We start from the raw sequence: 6,000 nt of genomic DNA, 5'->3' as shown, positions 1-6,000 counted from the left end.
ACATGGAATGATCTTGGGCAACGTTCTCTCAAGTTTCTGAGTTGTTTGCAGAATATAATTTTTTTGTAGGAAAGACAATGTAACAAATGTTGAAGGTTTTGTGTTTTGTTGGCTTTTTTTTTTCTTTTTTAAATACACCGCCCACCATTGCTTCATTTCCAGACAATTGTTTTTACTTTAAATGTTCCCTTCCAAATCTGGTCCATATGCATATATTTTTGCATAGACACACTCAGAGTCTGTTTTATCAATGCTGCATTTTAAAAGGAAGTGCATATTTTTTTTCCTGTTCTCTTAGGCTTCTGTACTCTTCTGAGATCTCACCCACTTCCTTAGCTTCAAATATCACATGGCACAGAAAAGCGACCACATCTTTATCTCTAGTCAACTTCTGTTATTTATTCTCTAGGCATCCATTTATTCACTCCATGCACTGTGCTGGAGGCTGGGACTACAAATGTGTAGAGGTACGGTTCTGTTTCTCTGAGAGCTCGTAGAACTTGAGAAGGAAGGCTTTGAACAAATAAGGCTGCAATGAGATTGAGGTATAGTGGGAATTTTGAGGAAGAAACCCTAAAACTGGCTTAGGTGTCTAAAAAGTGGGAGGCAGGAGTCCAACTGAGAAGAGGAAACTGCATATACCAAGATATGGATGCTCAAAAGATTATGGTACCTTCTGGAAACCACAGTGGTTTAGTTTTGCTGGAGTGTGTGTTGGCTGGAGACAGAGAGTAGGACGAGCAGGCAGGGGCCAGATCCATAACGGTCTTGCGTGGACTTGAGATAGTGCCTTGTGGATGATAAGTATCTTAGTTCCCATTGATTTCTCTCTGCAACCAGAGTGATAAAGTACTTTGAAGATGGAAATCTGACTGTGTCCTGCCTCCCCCGCTTTGGTATCCTATAGGATCAAGTGCCTAGTTTTTTTAGCAGCTCTGAAAAGGCCCTGCACGAGCGTCTCCAAATGCCTTACCTACGTGCCACATTCTTCTTCATCCCAGGTATAAATGGCTTCCTTGAATCCTTTCTCACCATCTGCCCTTTGTACATGCTACACCCTCCCCTGGAACACTCTTTTCCTCTTGGGCTGACTGGAGTCTCAAACCTTCCTCTTCAGCCTTCCCTGATCCTGGGCTAGGTCAGGTCCCCTGCCATATGATCCCAAAGCTGCCACTACTGCAAATGTCATACTCCCAATGGTATGTTCCCCGTTGGGTGCAAGCTCTGTGACAGGTCGTCCTGTTCTCTACAAAACAGATGCTCAGTTGGTGTGGGGAGAATGAATGAATACATTGAGCTTTCCAGCAGCATACTGATATTTCCACCTGCATGTCTCCTAGAACGATGAACTCTACATGTCCAAAACTAGACGTCACCATCTCCTTCCCTGCCTCCTCCCTGCATCACCCCACCCCTGCCCAGTTAGGTACTCCTCTTAGCTGGCACACTTCCCTGTTGTTCTCCCCACTCAAAACAAAGAAAGCCAACTTTTCCCTCACTTCCTCCTCCTCTCTGCTAAGGAGCTATGTCCTTCCCTTCCATTTCTATTTTTTTCCTGGCCACCATTCTAGAATTACTAAGTAATTAAAAAGTATCATAGTGGGGAAAATACAGATCTTAGAACAAGATAGGCCTAGGTTCAAGTCTTGGGTCTACTACACTTGGGTTTTCTTGGGTCACATCAGTAACCTCTCTAAGCCTCAGTTCTGAGTCTATGAATGGGAATACTTATTATCCACCCTCTAGAAACACCATGCACTTCAGGCAGTAAATAGATAACCCTCTTATTATTTTTACTACATATCGGACGTGTCCTACTCAAAAACCTTCAGAGGTTGCTAATCACCTGACCATGAACCCTAAGCCATACATCTTGGCCTTGTCTCTCAATACTTCCCCCACCCCACCCCTAATCTTAAAATCTGGGCAATCTAAAATATTGGCTAATTCCTTCAGTCTTTCCTCCCAGCTTCAAGGTTGCAGTTCAAACACCAAGTCCTCCCTGATTACCTGAACACTAAGTAACTAGCTCCCTCCCCTGAGGTCCTGTGTGCATTTCAGTGGGACTTAAGGCCCGATCTTTTGCCTTGCAGAACAGGCGGCTGTCCTGTGAATTACAAATTGCTGGAAGCAGAGGTTTTGGTAGGTTCATCTATTATCTTGCAAAGTGCGTTGAATACAGTTGGTGCTCAAAAAATGCCCGGTGAGAGAACAACTCATTTTCCTTATTTCAGTGGCTTCTTTTCTCTACAGAATCAGACGGCTGGTTATTCTCATCTCAGCACTATTCTGTTGGCTTCCAGGGAGCACATTACCATGAAATACGTTCTGTTCTCTTTAATTAGAAAGAGCTTTTGGAACTGAAAAATAGGAGTTACTTCTTCAAGCCTCATCTGCTGCTCCCCCGTACTCACCCGCCCGCTACAGAAATCGAACTACTTAGCATTACACAGAAGAGGACTCTCCCGCCTCTGCTCCTCTGTGCGTGCGCGCAGTTCCCTTCTCCTGGAGCGCTCTTCCCCGGACTTCTCTGTCTAGTGAACTCCTACTCGCCCTCCAAGACTCAGCTCAGACGTCATCATCGCCTTCTCTGGGAAGGCTGTTCTAATATGGGCGGAGTAGCGGTCCTTCCCCATCTTTTTTAGCTTCCTCAGCATTCCCCCCAATAATTCTAACATTGCCTGTGGCATCTGTTTGTTTACTTTTCTTCCGCTCCTCCAGACCGCGAATTCCTCGCGGGCCAGGATGCCTCTGTTCCTCATTGTGCCTTCTATACCCAACACCTGTACCTATACCTGTGATTAGCACATAGTAGGCGCTTGGTTACAGAAGCGAGCGAAGAATATGTTAATTCCTCTAGCACGGCAGTTTGGACCACATTCTCAAGTATTTCAAAAGCTGGTCGTCTATTTGGAGTGTTTCAGGGTGGAGGGAGAGTCCCGCACCCCACCCCCCGCCACGGCCTCGGCTCGGTGGCAGGGGAAGAGGGGAAGGGAAGTGATTGGGGTGTGGTGAAGAGTTACGCCTTCGGGGCTAAGCTGTAATTGACCCGTCTAGGCACGGAGAGGGTTACAGCGACCGGGAGGCGGAGCCATGTCGGTGCCACCTGCTCCGGGGCGGTCTGGCGCACGCGCCTTGGCATCTAAATGGTGGCTACCTGCGGGGCCCGAGCCCAGGAGGAGCGCTTGCGCTCTGGGCCTTTTCCGCCGGGGGAAGTCTCGCGGGGGCGGGGCGGGGCGGGGCGGGGCGGGGCGGGGCGGGGCCGCGCGGGGAAGTTCTCGCGGGACCCCGAGGAGGAGCGGAAGCCAGGCGGCTGTGCTGCTTCGGCGAGCGGGCGGCGGCGGGCGGCGGCAGCGGCGGCGGTAGCGGCGACGAACACTGAGGCGGCGACCGCGGCGGGAACAGGCGCTGCCCTCGGGGAGCAGCAGCGCGGTCGGCGGCCGCTCGCACCGCTGCAGAGGGGCCGGCCGGGCGCGGAGCGGAGCAGCTGCGCCACGGTGAGTGCGACCGGCGGCGCTGCTCCGGTGCTTCTTCCCCCTCGCTCGGCAGCGGGAGTCGGCCCGCCGGGCCCAGCCTACCCAGGGCTGCCGGGGTTCGGGTTCGGGACGGCGAGGCCTGGGGCGGGGGACGGAGTCCCCGGGGCTCCCGGGCTCCGCGTTTCCCCTTTTGGGGCGCTTCCTTCCTGGGGACCGTCCTCCCCCGGCCCTTAGCTTGGTGCAGAGCCCCGGACCCCGGGGGCGGGAGGCCGGGGGCTCCTCGTTAATTTTCACGCTTTCTTCCGGAGGGTTTGCGCAGAGGGGTCGGGAGAAGCCCGGGAGCCCTGGGTACTCATTCTGTGAGTCAGTCTGACTTGGCCCGGGAGGCGGGGGATTCGCAGCGGCTGCAAATGTGGTGATTGATGCTCTTGCGACCTGCACGGCCACCACGTCACCATCTCCTGGTGTCATTGGGCCGAATTTGGGGAGGGAACCCACCGATCGTATGAATACCGTGAGTTAGGACCTTTGCTGCCGGAGCCAGTCGAGATGTCTGCTTTTTTTTTTTTTTTTTTGAAGCTGCTCTGAAAAATAATTGTAAAGAATAATAAGCAGCAGTTGGTTGGAATGCATCAAGGAGGGATTTCAGTGCGAGGGGATAGAGAAGCACCGGTATTTTTCATCTGTAAGGCTCTCCGTAAGCCACATGAGTTATAGCTTGTTGAAGGAGTCATTGTAAAAGTTGGGTTTGCAGAGGAGCCGAAGTGCACTCTACATCTATCGTTTGGTGCTGTGGACTCAGAAAAGAGTCCAAAAGACACATGAAAGAAGTTAGCGTGTCTCTTTGGCTTTCCTGTCTCTTTGGATGTATACTTCTCCAGTCTTTGCCTTCCCTTTCTACTTCTATTTTCACTGCGGACAATTAGATGCTTACTTGTGTAATGCAAGTCATTTGCCCATCCCTCCCCCCCCTTTTTTCTAATCTACTTCCCCTTCCTCCTTTTTGTCTCCTCTTCGACATAATTTTTCTGCCCTTTGGTGCAGTTTGTCTTCTCCCTCATGTAAAGATTCCGTTTTCTCTCCCGGGAAGATCCCCTCTTTTCCTGCTTTATCCTTCAGTTAGAAGTGTCCGCTTCAGTCAGCCCTGCGAGACTTTTAAGGTCCCCCCCCCCCCCCCGAACTGGGAGGCTCAAAGGACTGAAATCATCCGTAAGTAATCAATACTGCCACAGGGTCACAAGTGTAGCTTGCTTGTGTTATTGGTGTTTTAGTTGTTCTCTTTATTTTGACATTCTGCTTTTGTGCCTGCTTACGCTTTTCTTCCTGTGTGTCTCTCATATTAGTTAAGGAAGATTGGGTCAATTGGGGGCTTGTATGACTTATTTTTTTGGCTTTTAGTTGGAGTGGTTCATGTTAAAAAACAAAAACTAACCATAGACCTATATTACGATAGAATTAAGGTAACATGAAATATTTGAGGGAATAGAGTTTAGGCCATAGATGAATTAAAACTTGCCCGTTGTGACAGTATGAATTTATTCTTTGCCAGGGTTCTTTTAATCAGGCATCTTTGTTATTGCTGTTGGGGTTTTTTCAGTAGAAAGGAATAACTGTGTGTTCCATTGCTCCTTCCCTGGTTCAAAATTTTCTGAATTCCCAAAAACAAAACAAAACAAAAAAACGAAGTTAATTCTTCTAATCGGCTTTCTTTGATGCTAAAAGCAAGCATTTAAATGCTTGAGGCAGTTTCCTTCCTTAGCAAGTGTATTCAGATTTGAGGGATTGCTAGGTTTTAAATACTACTGGTTGATGGTATTTAGCAGTTTTTCTGAGAAAAATCTGTTATGTTGCCTGTTGTGCAGCAGTAGTTCTGATTGTTACCTAGAACAGAAGAGTAATAGATTTTGGAGAAATTAAGTAATACAGAAAAGAGACCCACCGTGCTCTCCTGAGAGAAATTAATAGTTACTTGCTTAATTCAAAAGAACTTTCTGGCACTACTGAAAGACTGTTGAGAGCCCTTGGTTTTATTTTATTTTTTTTTTAAGTTTTTATTTATGTATTTGACAGAGAGAAATCACAAGAGAGGCAGGCAGAGAGAGAGGAAGGGAAGCAGGCTCTCCGCTGAGCAGAGAGCCCGATGTGGGACTCGATCCCAGGACCCTGAGATCATGACCTGAGCTGAAGGCAGCGGCTTAACCCACTGAGCCACCCAGGCGCCCGAGCCCTTGGTTTTATTTGTCCAAACTGGCTTTTTCCTTGTTGAGCCAAGTGAGGATGCATTATTTTCATCTTATGCTAAGATGTTGTAGTGCATCCTTTGGAATGCAAAGTTTAAAATCTGCTTAAGGCACCCTTCTAGTACAGCAGTGATTGTTCAAGTTTAGCGTGCATAAGAATTACCTGTGAATCTTATTTTAAATTAGGCTCTAGGCCTAAGGCCACTACATTGCAGAACTCTAGAAGGCACCCCATGGTGAATCAGTCTCTGAATGGGACAATTTTTTTTTTTTTTAAAGATTCC

The 6,000-nt window shown here is 48.4% G+C and overlaps 1 protein-coding gene across 1 annotated transcript in view; it reads left to right on the top strand.

Moving 5' to 3' along the window:
• Positions 1–3,284: 3,284 nt before the first annotated feature.
• The window catches only part of GRB2 (growth factor receptor bound protein 2), a 73,621-nt gene continuing 70,905 nt past the window's right edge, over positions 3,285–6,000 (top strand). Inside the window, exon 1 of the mRNA XM_045984973.1 lies at positions 3,285–3,497. The gene's annotated coding sequence lies outside the window, so the exon portion shown is untranslated. The remainder of the gene's footprint in view (positions 3,498–6,000) is intronic.

This window comes from Meles meles, chromosome 18 (genome assembly GCF_922984935.1).
Source record: "Meles meles chromosome 18, mMelMel3.1 paternal haplotype, whole genome shotgun sequence".
Lineage (NCBI taxonomy): Eukaryota > Metazoa > Chordata > Mammalia > Carnivora > Mustelidae > Meles > Meles meles.
Note: the sequence above shows the minus strand (reverse complement) of the source record. Positions and strands in the feature narration are given on the sequence as shown.